The following is a 15,070-nucleotide window of genomic DNA, read 5'->3' as shown; positions in this document are numbered from 1 at the left end:
TACTTTACTTTGGAATTGACTAGAGTAGGGAAAGGTGAGCAATTCTTGGAAGGGAGGACAAGGGAGGACGAGAAACAATAACCAGATTGTGCATTTTGAAATAAAGGAAATAATAGGTGGCATCACTTGGCTGGCTGTCAAATTCCTCCTGGCTTGCAAAGCCATATAGTACGTAAGCAGGAGTTGTCATTGTTCGTTGAATCCACAGACTCCCCCCCCCTTTTTTTTAGGAACACAAATGTATTGCTAAAAGTTCTAGGCCTCTATGCTTTGTGCTGCCTGTCAGTATACGATATTAGCTCTTCTTTGAAGCCCCCAGTTCCTCTTTACATGTTCCAGTTTATAAATGGAGGAAAGTTGGTCAGCCCAGTACTTCCTGTCAAAATACCATAGCTCTCTGTAACAAATGTATTGGGAAATACATTACCCAACACTGTATTGGGAAATACAGTGCTGCTTGATTTGATTAAGAATTACATGAAGGTCTGACATTAAGTCGTAGTGTAGTTACATACTGCTTTCCTCACAAATATATTTGTGCTTAAAGCCATTCACAGAAAATAAGCAGTTTAGAATAATGACCCATAATCATACTACATAAAATACATTATAATTTCAATGCACTGTTGTACTAACTGTTGAACCATTTGTATCAAAAGTAAGCATAAAGTTGATGAATAGTCAGTTTAACTATATCCAGTATTTTCACATTTCAAAGTAACTCCAAGGTTGGTGGTACTAGTGGCTAGCAACCCTCCATCCCCATTTAACTTTTAATACATGGCTTCTTCCAAAAGGGCAGAAAGCCCCCTTACAGTTACTCTGGCAGCTGCATGAAGACTCCTAGTGTTGGGTAGTGGGCCAAGACAGGTGTAAACATCCACCCCCTGATGAGAAACATAAAAGGTAAAGGTACCCCTGCCCGTACGGGCCAGTCTTGACAGACTCTGGGGTTGTGCGCCCATCTCACTCAAGAGGCCAGGGGCCAGCGCTGTCCGGAGACACTTCCGGGTCACGTGGCCAGCGTGACATCGCTGCTCTGGCGAGCCTGCACCAGCGCAGCACACGGAAACGCCGTTTACCTTCCCGCTGTAAAGCGGTACCTATTTATCTACTTGCACCCGGGGGTGCTTTCGAACTGCTAGGTTAGCAGGCGCTGGGACCGAACAACGGGAGCGCACCCCGCCGCGGGGATTCGAACCGCCGACCTTTCGATCGGCAAGTCCTAGGCGCTGAGGCTTTTACCCACAGCGCCACCCGCGTCCCATATGATGAGAAACATAGAGCTACCATATTGAGAGTATAGACACTCCCTTGCCTATTTCAATAGAAGTTTTCAGCACGGCCTTAAAGAGCACTTTGCCCCAGTTTACAAGAGCTTTACAAACTTCCAGACAAAATTTAGCCTTCTGAACCAAGGTACTGGGGAGCTGTGGTGGGGAGCGCATGCACAGTGGTGTCACAGCTTTTAGTGACTTTTTGGAGTACCTCTGTTACAATTGCGGAAATGGACTACATCAGCCTGTGGCAAGATGTCAGGCACTACAGCCAATATGCATGCCTCTACCATGTGTAGAATTCGGCATGGAACATGCTGTGTGTGAAAAGCTGGAATATGAATATTTTGGTATTACAGGCAGGGTAGGCCGATGCAGCTGGAAGGTGGTATAGAGTGAAGATGGTTGTGTGAATAGGAATAATGTAGGCTCCAATAGTATGCACATTTATTTACAATGAACACAGTGAGTAAAAATGCTTGAACTGTAAGCAGAAACATTATAGTTAGTCCTTATGTAGCAAGAACCTAATGCCTTCAAAACTAATTTTTGACTGCATACTTGCTTTGACCTCTTAATCAGAATTTTTGATCTCTTAATCCTCCTAACTACCCCTTAGACAGGAAAAAAATTGAATGAATTGTGACATGTTATTTTTCTGATTATATCTGTATGTTTTAACATTGCAACATCATGCACTTCTGTTTTCTGATTATCTATTTTAAACAGCCTCCTGCAATAATTATGAATGGCTTTCACAAAAAATCTTAACTAGAAAGAATGATTATGAAAGACTTCATAGTACATGAAAAACACAGTGCCCAGAGAGGATTTCCCCTAATCTATAAAGCGTATTAGTATAAAAATAAACTATTTAATATGGTATGGTAAATATCTGACTTTAGTGGGTATTTGCCGTTGCTGGCAAAGCATATTGCAGCTTTTAAACACAGAGCAGTGAAATTCTTAACAATGGATAGGAGGGGGGGAGGGGAAAGTTAGTTCCACATTCCCATGGCAGCTAAATTTCTCAAACAGTTTTATTTCCTGCTCAAACACACCCATGCATGTCACATGGCAACCTGCTTAGAAAATGGGTATGAGTTTCAAAAGCAGTTTTAATTGTCATGGGGACTTCAAAGTTCAAAGCAAGGGATAGAAATCAAAACTCTCTCTGTTTAAAGTAGTTATTTGGATCCTGACCAATCTAAGAGGTAAACCACCTATATTTTGTTAACACAATAAGTCACTACTTTGGCAATGTACTCAGTGGTAAGTATCTTACACTCTGCAGCTGTAAATGAAGACAATATGCCATCTTTTCAGTAAATGTATTAGTTTATTTAGACATCTTTAAGGTAAAGGGACCCCTGACCATTAGGTCCAGTCGTGACCAACTCTGGGGTTGCAGCGCTCATCTCGCTCTATGAGCCGAGGGAGCCTATGTTTGTCCGCAGACAGCTTCCGGGTCATGTGGCCAGCATGACTAAGCCACTTCTGGCGAACCAGAGCAGTGCACGGAAACGCCGTTTACCTTCCCACCAGAGCGGTTCCTATTTATCTACTTGCACTTTGACGTGCTTTCGAACTGCTAGGTTGGCAGGAGCTGGGACCGAGCAATGGGAGCTCACCCCGTCACAGGGATTCGAACCGCCGACCTTCTGATCGGCAAGTCCTAGGCTCTGTGGTTAGGGTTAGGGTTAGCGCCACCTGTGTCCCCTTAGACATCTTTAGTGCCCAGCAAATTATGGAAAGTTCAACAATAGTTTATATCTCTGGTAAGCAGCCATTTGCTTTGGTACAGAATATGTATTGTTAATACCAATGAACAAGTTATTTTTATTTATTTTTTAACGGAAAACATTGTTTTATGTTCACTGATAAAGATACTCCAGCATTGCTCTTCAGCCATGGTAAACTATAGAGTAAGTATTTGTTAACTTAGTAACACTTGTTAGCTTGCTAAGATTTCCTCCAGTTCACATTCAGGCTTCCCTCCTTAATTAGCATGCTTTTCAGTTTGTCCTTTAAGGTATGCTCTTTCCATATTTACAAAAAAGAAACAATTGAAGGAACTGAGATATAGAGATCCTTCCTGTTGCTCTAACTCTGAGCATATTCATGATGAGATTCTGCTGAGCTCCATTAAAAAAACCCACAGAATTTTATTACTGTCTTTGACTTGCAGTTACTTATGAGAGTTATTTAGACAGTATTTTGGGTGGGATTCAACTAACAGCTACTGCTAATGGAAGTATGTGCAAGGACTTCCTTCTCCCCACATCAGTCCCCGAAATTGGCTCGAGGTGGGGGTGTTGGGAGGACCCCCAAGACTGTACAGGGGAAGGAAAGGGGAGTCATCCTGTCTGGCAAGCTGAAATGCTTAAGCTGATGGAATCATTGCCACAGCATTATATTGAAATTTTCACATGGTCTGATCTGGTCATTTTATGACTCCTCAATTAAATATTATCTGTGTGGGCTGAGAAACACTGTGGTTTAGTTAGATTTTTAAAAGTCAAGAATACAGAGTATATATTCAGCCTTTTTTGAAATTCTAGGTGCGTATTAAACAGTGTCATGGCAGAACACAAATTAGGAAGTAGTTCTGTGAATCCATTGCTTACTAAGTATCTAGATAATGTATTATATTTTTACACACACAGTATATCTGAATGTTTAATTTAAGAGAGCTCATGTCGCATACCATGGTGCAAAGGGAACATTTTGTTTTTCTAGTTAGATGGGATCAGTGGCATAAACAGAAAATTTGTATCCAGAGCAACCTGTTTACCTTCTGACTTCTCAGTCCATCAAAAGATAATTACTTTCTTCCTGTTGTGTTCATGGTTTATTATAGCAATGAGTGCCAAATTGAGCATTTCCTGATTGGCACTGATTGGCTGGATTTGGTGTCTATGGCTGCAGCCCAGGCTTTCAAGTCCTGAAGCTGGTCATTAATAAATAGCAAAGGGCAAATCAGAGGTGCACAATTTAAATGAGTACATGGGTTGCTAATGAGTTTTCATCATGAATTCCCAAAACACAATTTGAAGCTGTGCAGGATAGTAGTACACATGCATGACACTGCAGATCTAAGACATTTCCGCTTAGGGAAAATGTAAACTGACAAATGCATTATCCGGGCAGGACAACTAAGTGATTAATTCAGGGGTTATCAAGTTGTATTATGGCTGCAGGTGGTAAGATGCATTCAGTGGCCACCTGTAATTTATTTGCAGTTTGCTTAGGTAAAAATGTTTGACTCTGCTTCAGTTTTGGGACACTGCATTAAGCTTAGTACTATTGGATAGTGAAGGGTGGTCCAGTAGAGTAACTGGGGCACAACCCTCCGAGTGAGAATACCAAGCAAATTTTAAATATTTCTCCCTTCATAATCTCAAAGCCACACACATTTTATACTTATATTTGAACTCAGAGAATCTCTGCAAACATTTCTGACCATCTCTTGTTCTTGTGCATCCTCTCCAGCACAGCCACCATAGCCGATATGGGAGAAGTTGGGACTGCTTCAAAAACTGCCCTATGTATGCTCTATGTATAGGTCTTAGTCTTTATCAGAGCATACTCAGTGCTCAAGGCTATACCTATGCAACCAAGCCCTTAGGAGTATGTGTCTGTGTCCCTAAGCAGTCTTGCTGTTTACTTCATTTTATTTTGCTACCTTTTTGAGTAAACAAGCAGCATTGAGCTCAGTTTTTTGTTTGTAAGGTAAATGCCTATTTGCAAACATAATTTTTGTTTTGTCGATGGGGATATTGGAAGGACATAAATCATTTTAAAACATGTTTCTCAATCCTGCAGCAGGGAAAACAGAGAAGGGGAGAGAGATTTTTTAGCCAGTCACATGTTGAAAGTGTGGGTTCTTTGAAGCAGGCATGAAACCTTTATTTTTAAAAAGCCCTCCATCCCATTGTGCTGGATTGTTTCAAGCCATTTGGGGTGGGGGCAAGAAACTTGAGCATGGGATGGCAACCCACCTCCAAGCTTCCTTGGACCAATTATCTGGGTCCTTTTCAGTCCTGTTTCTGGATTTTAGCACTGAAATTGTGTTGGTCACCTTGACAGATGATAAGTGCCGGGAGATGGATAGAGGGATTCCTTTGTGGTACTGCTGGACCTCTTTGTAGTTTTTAATACAATTGACCATTGTATCTTTCTGGACCATCTTTTGGGGATGGGCTTTTGGTATACAATTTTTAGACGGATCCTTCCTGATAAGTTTTTCAGAATATTGGTGGTGGAGATTTCTGTTCGATTCCATGCCCATTGTCTCATTGTATCTTCAGGGTTCAATCTTATTCCCTGTGCTACCTAATACCTGTATGTAACAGCTGTGGGATATCAGTACACTTGATTCCAGGGAGTGATAGAAATCCTGAACCGTTGCCTGGAACCAGTGGAATATTAGATATAGGCCAATAAATCCAAATAAAACAGTAGGTGATTTTGGTCACTAAATTGCCAATCCTAGAGACTGCACGTGCCCTGAAAAAAACAGGTTTGTATGTTGTGGTGTTCGTGGATCAATAAGTGCTGCTGGATGTGCAGGTGGTGGCTTGGAGTAGGTTAAAATGCTGCTGCTAAAGTCCTGACTATGGCCAGTTTGCTGTAACATGCAGTTCCTTTGCTCTTACAGTTGTACTGGCTCCTAATTTGTTCCCATGCTCAATTCAAAGTGTTGCTTATTGCCTTTTGTGGGCCTAGGTGGTTTGAGACCAAGGCACCTAAAGGACTGTCTTCTCTCTGCCTATCCCATTAAAATTGGCTAGGGAGACACATTCTCACACATCCTGTCTGCATCCTGGCAGAAATGTAGGGGAGAGCTCCCTTGCTCAACCCATGGAACACCCAGTCTCAGGAATACTGCGTGACATTGTTTTTTGATGATATTTTGAATTTTTAAAAATCTGGCTAATTTTATTTGGTATCTGATATGCCATTCCTGTTCTCTGCCTGTTTTAGTGATGCTGTGTTTTAAAATTTTATTTCTGGTTGTATTTGATATTGATGTTTTAATTCTGTGCTGTTTTGTCACCTTGGATGTCACTGAATGAAAAAGTGGGGTATCAGTTGACTGAAATCCAAATAAATAAATCAGGTAGCTAATATTGGGTTACAAACATCAGGATGATTCTATGCTAAGCATCCTGAAAATGATCTTGATCTAATGTTTCTGTCCTCACCTAAAACTTCCATAAGTGGAAGTGCACCAAGTCTGGCAGGATAGGTGGGCTAAAAGTGTGTTTGTTAGGAGAAGCTGAGGAACAAATTAATAATGTTTCTCTGGGGGCCCTCTTTTCTCTGCTTCTTGGCTGATGGTGTGTGGTGTGTGTGTGTGTGTGTGTGTGTGTGTGTGTGTGCGCGCATGTTGTGGGCCATGTAAGTAGGCCAGAAGCAATGTGGGGAGTGCAGATAGCACACTTCTGAACAAGAAATAGAGAAAAGGGCATGTTTCTTGGACATTATGAATACTGACCAGAGAATGTGCATATTTCCCAGAGAACGGACAAAAATGCAGTTGAGATATGTACATTCCCCAGTGCCTGTTGGAGATTATGCATAATGGCTGGAGAATGTACAAAATTCAGTCACTATATGCCGATTCCAAGTCCATTAGGGATTATATACATTGACCGGAAACCATGCATGATCCTGTCTTTATGGAAAGATTAGTGTGGAGCTAGGGATGGAAGAATCTCTGGTTTTGGTCCGGTTTACTTTTACATCTCCCCCCCCCCCCCTGTATATCAGTTTCATTTCATTATAAAACTGAATATATTTTAAAGTTAGGTTCTCAAAATTTTATTTTTTGTAAACATTTATTTTTGGAGAATTGTGAAATTCAGTAAGTTGCTAAACTCCAGTCTATACAATAGTCTGAATTGTGAGGACCAGGTCAGTCCACTTGACCTGATTAACAAAGATCAAAATTATCAAGCACCCCCAGTCTGAAGCCCAAGTGTGGATCTATTTTGTCACCAAAGCAATGATTTTGTTGCAGTAAACTGTAAGCAGCCAAAGCCTTTAAGGCAGTGGACTAGGTGGCTCCAAAATACAGTATATTGCAACTCAGTAGCTCTTTAAAATGCTGCATCGCAGAGGTTTTATCACAAAGGATGCAGATGTCATTTTGCTCTTCCGAATCTAACAGTTGTAACAAGTTGTTTCACTCCCTGCTGCGAAAAAGATACTGCTGGCAGCCTGAGTGAAAAGGAAGTTGAGGAGGAAAGCTGTCAAGAGTTGTTCTTTGTACTTTAAGGAAAACAAAAATGACAAGAAAACAAAAGTAGTCTACATACAGAAAGCTTCTATGGAGTATTTAGCTTTATTTTATTTCCCAGTAGGGAATTATTCAAAGCTTCATGTGTAACTTACATAAATACATGTTGTGATTGTGTAGTTTGGAAAAGTCTGTTCACATGGAATGACTACAACGCTTCGGTTTATATTGTCATGAAAGTAGTTGCAACATATATTAATTGGAACTTAGTTCTATATATTTTCTAGCTGTAACAAAAAATTATAATGCATGTGCAAACTGGTCTATAGTGCTTGTTGAGCATAATAAAATTAAATTCTGTATATGCTACAGCTTTTCATAATCTAAGAGAGTTTCAAGTATGAAATATGGTTTTTCAAAAGACACAAACATATCCCAACAAGTAAATCCATAGTGTATTTAGTGTCTTGCAGACGCTGCCACTGGGAAAGGTTTACTTGTAAACTGCCCAGAGAGCTTTTTATTATTGTGCTGTATATAAATATTAAATGAATTAAGGGGATATGTGACCAGATGTTCTTTTGTTATTGAATTTTAGAAACTGCTCAATGGGAAAACGAGAAGCAGTTGTTGGGGAATAGTGCAGAAAATTGCCACTGATTTAGACAAAAGGTCTGGGTTATATCTAGAGGCAACAGGGACAGAGCAGCAAGGGGTGATGTACGGTAAATTTTCTTAAATGTTGAGGAGAAAGTGTCTTTTGATGCTTAAAGCCAAGTTTCCTGAAAGTCAGACTAGAAAGTGGATTGCAATGTTGATAAAAACTGAAGAGCACTGCATACCACAGACCTTTGAAAGAGAGTTTTTTTCTTTGTTACATTTAAGACAGATGCTGATGAAATTAGATGGTTGTATGTCACATGGCTGTATGTCACAGAACTTGGCAAGACTTGGAAACACAATTATTTGTGAGATAAAGTAAAGTGTAAACATTGAAAGTACAAACCAAAGTATTAATGAGTATGAAAATATGGTTTAGAAATTAAATGAATGAATGAATGAGTGATGATGATGATTTAACAGTTTTGTGCCAGAGAGTGCAGGCTAAGTTTCCTACACTATGAACAAGATAATCTCAGCATACAAGCAAGGATGGTTGGACTGGCCAGCAGTCAGGCTGACCACGGGTTGAATTCTTGCCCTGTACTATGGCAAACTGTGGTTATTTTTAACTCATCTCATTCTGGTTGTTGTTATTGCTCCATTGCTTTGCCTTCAATCCTCGCTGCTAAGACAGTAAAACATGGCTCCAAACCATGCCTTTCATTAGCAAATATTTGCCATAATTAGATAAAATTTGCAGAACACCGCAGTGTCTTCCAAACTAAAGGCTGAAAGCATGCATTTGGTTTGAACTGAGGAAGTGAATCATATCTCTGGAATTTAATGGAATTCATTATACCCCGCCTTTTTCCCTGACGAGACTCAAGGCCGCTCACAGATAAGAACAAGAACTGTTAAAAACATAGAAATTGAATCATTAAAAACAACTGAGGACTGATAGAATTAAAACCATATACATATATAAAATATTATTTAAAACATACCAATAATTACAATAAAAATAGCATGGAACCAGCACTTTAACTAAAAGCAGTCAATTCACCAAAGCCTGTTGGAACAAGAAAGGCTTCAGCTGCCAGTGGAAGGACAGCAAGGAGGGAGCCAGTCTATCTTTCCCAGGAAAGCACTTCCACAGCCTGGGAGCAGCCACCAAGATCGCCCTGGAAGTTGCCCTGGAATCAGACAATAGGGCTTGGGTTAATATTGGAGCTAGAGCATATAAAGAAAATTAATAATTTTTAAATTTGTATTCAAACAGTATTATACTTCAGTTGCTGGGATCTATTTGTCTCAGGAGACAATGAGGAGTAGGCCTTTGGGGGCGAGGTCAAGCTGTTGGAAGATTGCAGCAGCTGAGCAGACTTCCGTTCCCACTGCCTTGTGGGACATCTTTGGGAAAAGAAAAGGCTAAAAAGTAAACCCAACCCAAATTCTAAGTAGAGTCCCTAAGGCGATTGGATAGCATCTTGTATACTACAGTATTCATTTTATAAAATGCCAATTGTTGTTTGCTTGCATGCAATTTGCAACTCCCACATAATTTAAAATACATTTTACTTATTTTGGTTATCTTGCCTTTCTTCTGTTGATCCAAATACATTGTATATAGAGTTTCTAAGGCGGTTTACCATCCAGACACTGGCCAGACCCAAACTTAATTATTTTCAGCAGGTTTGCTATCTCATATGCTTTCATGTAATGCCTGGTTTCTGAAGACAAAACTAGATGTGACAGCAGGGGCAAGTTGTAGCTTTGTAAGGATTTTTCTTTGAGGCAGGGAATGACACAAGGGGAGGAGTTAAACCCAGCTTCAATTAATGCTGAGGCCTCAGTTGATTTGATCCCATCTCCTAAATCTGATATTAAACATCTAAGGAGAGAAGAGATGGAAGAGGATCAAACTCAGTTTGACCTTTTAAAAGCCCAGAGACCAGGACACCAGTTACGCATTTTAGATCTTGCTTAAACAAGTGAGCAAAAGTTGAGTGCCCTTGACCAGAACCAGCAGAGCTTTTCTACATTATCTTGTCATACTATTGCAACAATAACAACCCTTTACAAGCAGTCTTTTTCATTAAGGTTTCACCTTGGAACGGTTTCTTGGCTAGAGGAATAATACAATTAGCTGCTTGCACGCCATATATCTGTCTATCTCTGTCTATCTATCTATCTATCTATCTATCTATCTATCTGTCTATCTACCTACCTATCTACTATCAGTGGTACATTATGGATGACATCCAAACTACTGTGCCATCTAAACCTGCCCTCAAGTCCCTTCCTCTGTGAAAGAGACTTTGATTTTTCTGCTTCTTTCGTGGGGCTTTTTGTTCCCCCCTACCAGTGGCAGGTCTTGGTATCACCTGGAAAGAACCCACTTAGGTTCAGGAAACTTCCTCAGTGACAGTCCATGAGATGCTGCCAAAAGAAGTATAGAAGTAGTGTGTGTTGGTAAACCGGGGGTATGGAGGCAGATGTGGCACTGGGTATATGAAATTAGGAGAGCATGAGGGAAATTATTATTCAGCAGGAGGCTGGAAGTTGTACATTTACCATGCTGTTTTCATAAATTGGAAGATTGAGCATTTCTTTTTTTGTAGCATGTATTGCCTGCATTTTCCTTTCCAAACTGGCTAGCAAAAATGTACAAAAACAAAATAAATCCTTATTTCTCCTTCCTCTCCCAAACGTTCATTCACCATTTAACTTTTAAGAAGCTAAACTGTATACACTGGAGAATATTGTCATAGCTGCCACTGACAAAACATTCATATTATTATAGACTGTACTTACAGTGAAGAAAACACCACTCTTCCTAAGCAGAGATATAGTTTCATGCTGAGCCATTGGCTCTCAAGGATCCTTTCTGTGAATGTAGCACTGGCATGTTTATTTCTTGAAAATATTACTGATTGTAGCTAGAATGCCATAAGCACTGTGTGAAATGCAGTTACCCCCAAAATGCAATTTCTATCCCACTAAGTACTGTGTGGTGTTTTATTTGTACAGTGGTGCCTCGCAAGATGAAAATAATTCGTTCCGCGAGTCTTTTCGTCTTGCGATGTTTTTCGTCTTGCGAAGCACGGTCCGTCGCAACTGCGCCTCTTCAAGCGGCTTTAAGAAAAAAGCACAAGACGTTTTCGTCTTGCAAAGCAAGCCCATAGGGAAATCCGTCTAGCGAAGCAACGCAAAACCGAAAAACCCTTTCGTCTAGCGAGTTTTTCGTCTTGCGAGGCATTCGTCTTGCGGGGCACCACTGTAGTCTTGCATAGTTTTTCTGGACTACCCAGTTATCTTGGATAGCTGGATATGTATAACTGAGATGGTTTAATAAAGTCCAGTATATAGTAGCGTCTCCCAATTTTGTGCCCTCCAGATGTTTTGGGCTGCAATTCACTGGTGATTGGTCCTGCTGGTTACAACTGCTGCGTATTGTGGCCCCCTCAAAAAAATTGTAAAAGTACTGTTACTACTTTAACAAAAGCTATATTAGCAACTGAGCAGATCCATTTTGATGTATGGCATTCTGATAAGAAAATGACTTCTTAATTTGGAATTGTGGTTTCTACTGGAGCTCCTCCATATGTTTCTCTTTCATCAATCCTGGTTGTGCATCCATAGGTTGCCCAAATCATTTAAATATTGTAATATTGATTTTGATGTTAGTGGCGAGTATGGGCCAAGTAGTTGTTTTCCAAGAAGTGGTGCCAAAGCCATATGCTTGGCAGCTAGTTCATCATCTTCTGGGAAGAATGGACTCATTGCAAAATTCAGCCCGAGAGAGAGAGAGAGAGAGAGAGAGAGAGAGAGAGAGAGATGGTTATGTGCCATGAGTAACATGAAATGTGAAGTATGATATATGGTAAGGAAACTTTTAAAACACTTCCTAAATTTGGCATAATTCTTTCATTATGACCACACCAAGGGACAGATAGGATTATCTATGTTCTCTATTACAGAAAATACTTTTCTAAATATTAAGACAATGTTAGACACTAATTGTGTCCAAGCAGCATTATAAATTACCTAAACAGCACTTCGTTTAGTGATATTCAGACTATGTTGGACTATTACATAATAGCTCTAATACAACAGAACCTACCTGCAATATCAGGCTTCTTCATGGCCGGTTCTGACTTTTAAACAGCTGTTCCAGTAGCTGAGACTGCATACTTACAAATTTTCCCAGTTATCAGGGCTCATCCAGACTTCTTTTTGCACCATGCTTTCCAGGCACAGGTCTGTGCTTTAAAGCTTGAAAGTTCCATGTCCTGCATTTTACCGCTGAATCAAAGCACTGAAAACTCAGTTACTGTTTGCCCCAATTCAGTGGTAAAATGTGGTTTTTACTGTGGAAGTTGCCAGAGCAAAACAACAACAACAAAACCACCCAGACCTGTGCTTAGAAACGTGGCACAAAACAAAATCTGGATGAGCTCTGAGATTACCAGTCTAGGAGGGAAGGATTGGTAGGATAGTTGAATTCAGCTTCACTCTTCCATTTAGCATGCCTGCCTCCTTGAATGGATTATGAGAGCTATTGCCGGTAATCACACAGTGATTATGTGGATACAGTCCTGGCTGATCAAGCTTTTAACTGTTAGGAATTCATTTGCAGCCCCTCATCCAGGTAGGAATACTTTTGTGGAGGTCTGTTTCTGCACACATGTGCCCTAGATGAATTGAAGTGACTATCCAGGACCATCAGAATTTAACAAGGAGAACTCTTCTAATAAACATTGAAAATGTGGCTTTGTACATACCCAATTGCTACAGATTTTGTTGTAGTCTTGTTATATTATATAGGTATAGGTTAGATTATATAGGTAGGCACCTAAGGAGCTATCTGAACAAATTATAAATGTTACTGGGGGTGGGGAGGGGAGAGAATTGGATTATAAATGGAAACGGTAACTTCTGCAGATTGCAGCTACCACCCACAGTGACTGGCCGTTAATCTCCAATATAGGGTTAAAATGGATAAACTAGCTAACTTGGTTAAATGCTAAGTAATTAAGAAAATCTTATAAAGAGTCTCTGTCACAGTGTTGTGGGGTGTGTGTGTGTGTGTATGTATATATATATATATATGCAGGTTTTGGTGTCTTCGGGTGTCTTCCCGTGTAAGAGTCGGGGTGTCTGTGCGACGTTTCGACGAGGTCTCACTCGTCATCTTCAGGCTGGTGCTTTCGGCTTCTTGTTACTGGAACTAGTTTCTCGTAGGTTCTTGTCAGCTGGAAGGTTTCCTCCCCGTAGAGGTGAGATATTTGCTTTCGTAGATTTTCACGGGTACTGGTTAGTTCCAGTAACAAGAAGCCGAAAGTAACAAGAAGCCGAAAGCACCAGCCTGAAGATGACGAGTGAGACCTCGTCGAAACGTCGCACAGACACCCCGACTCTTACACGGGAAGACACCCGAAGACACCAAAACCATATATATATATATATATATATATATATATATATATATATATATGGTTATATATATATATATTCTCCACTCCTGTTATCTCGCCCCCCCCCAAAAAAAAAAACCAGATCAAAAGAACTATCACACACAATTATTGGCTGCTTTCTGAAAAAATATTTTCAATATTATGAATCTTTGATTATGAGAGTGTTAAAAACATGGTTATTGTTGATGTTAATGGTAAATTACCAAAGGGAACGTGATAATTCATCCATTCTTTCACTGAACAATACTTGAATGCTAAGGCAGTTGATTTGACTATCTTCTCCCCAGCTGCATATTGATACCTGCTGTCAGAAAGAACTAGGCTACAGTTATAAAGGCATATCCAAAGGTTTGGGCATCCAAACAGACTGAGTTAAAGTTCTTCATTTGTCTCAACGTTCTTATTGGGGTGGGAAAGAGTTGGTCTGTCCTGTCCTACTTTTGAGGAATTTTAACACTGCATGCCAGCTAAGAAACATTGACTTCATTTGCCCATAACAACCTAACCGTGACTTAGAACAACCTTGGCTTAGCGCAGAAGAGCAAAATTTGTGCAATCCCTAGGAAGGGATTGGGGCCACTTTGCTCCTCTGGTCATTCTGCTACTGTGCTAAACTATGCTAAATCATAGCTTGGATTAGCATGTCATCTAAACCTTGGCTGGTGGTTTATCTCTTTCTTCACAAATCTTGGATATAGCTTATGGTTTGTCTGGAAAGAGCTAAACCGTGAGCCTGTGTTAGGATGATATGGTAAGTCAAAACATGGTTTCACACGGTATAGCAAGAGAACAACCAGTGGTGGAGCAAAGTAGCCACAATCTCCTCTCCGTGAGCTCACATATTACTCATACATGTTAAATTATGCTTGTGTTACATGCAGAAAGCATCATAGTGTTTATAGAAGTAGTCCACTGGGAACATATTGACTGGTATGAAAATATCCCCATAGCACTAGTCATAATGTTGATGCTGACTGTTTAAGCTACATGCATATGATAGTACATTGCACTTCACTGGGTCTGGCAAGGGCCTTAAAGAGACCCCAGAAAAGGTTTGAAGGTGTGTTTATATAGCCCATGCACCATAGGTTAGGCCAGGCATAACCAGGGAAACTTGACCCTCCAGATGTTTTGGGACTGCAACTCCCATCATCCCTAGCTAACAAGACCAGTGGTCAGGGATGATGGGAGCTGTAGTCCCAAAACATCTGGAGGGCCGAGTTTGCCTATTCCTGGGTTAGGCACCCCTAGCCAAATATAGCATCATGCAACAGAGCTAATTCTTTGGTTGGTTATTTCGGTTGGTTGGTGTATAAACTCCCACATATAGTAAATAAACTCTATATTCTGCCCAGGAGTATTTCTTTTTAAGTAACCAACCAGCTGGACTGATGGGGTGTTTAATCCCTTCTTTCAGCACCCCTAAATTGGCTATAGTTACTTAGGTTATTGGGGGGTTTTCTGGTTTT

The 15,070-nt window shown here is 40.4% G+C and overlaps 1 protein-coding gene across 6 annotated transcripts in view; it reads left to right on the top strand.

Moving 5' to 3' along the window:
• Nucleotides 1–15,070, top strand: part of IQSEC1 (IQ motif and Sec7 domain ArfGEF 1) — a 318,662-nt gene that overhangs the window by 39,527 nt on the left and 264,065 nt on the right. The window lies entirely within an intron of this gene.

This window comes from Podarcis vaucheri (assembly GCF_965113315.1).
Source record: "Podarcis vaucheri genome assembly, chromosome: 2".
Taxonomy (NCBI): Eukaryota; Metazoa; Chordata; class Lepidosauria; order Squamata; family Lacertidae; genus Podarcis; species Podarcis vaucheri.
Note: the sequence above shows the minus strand (reverse complement) of the source record. Positions and strands in the feature narration are given on the sequence as shown.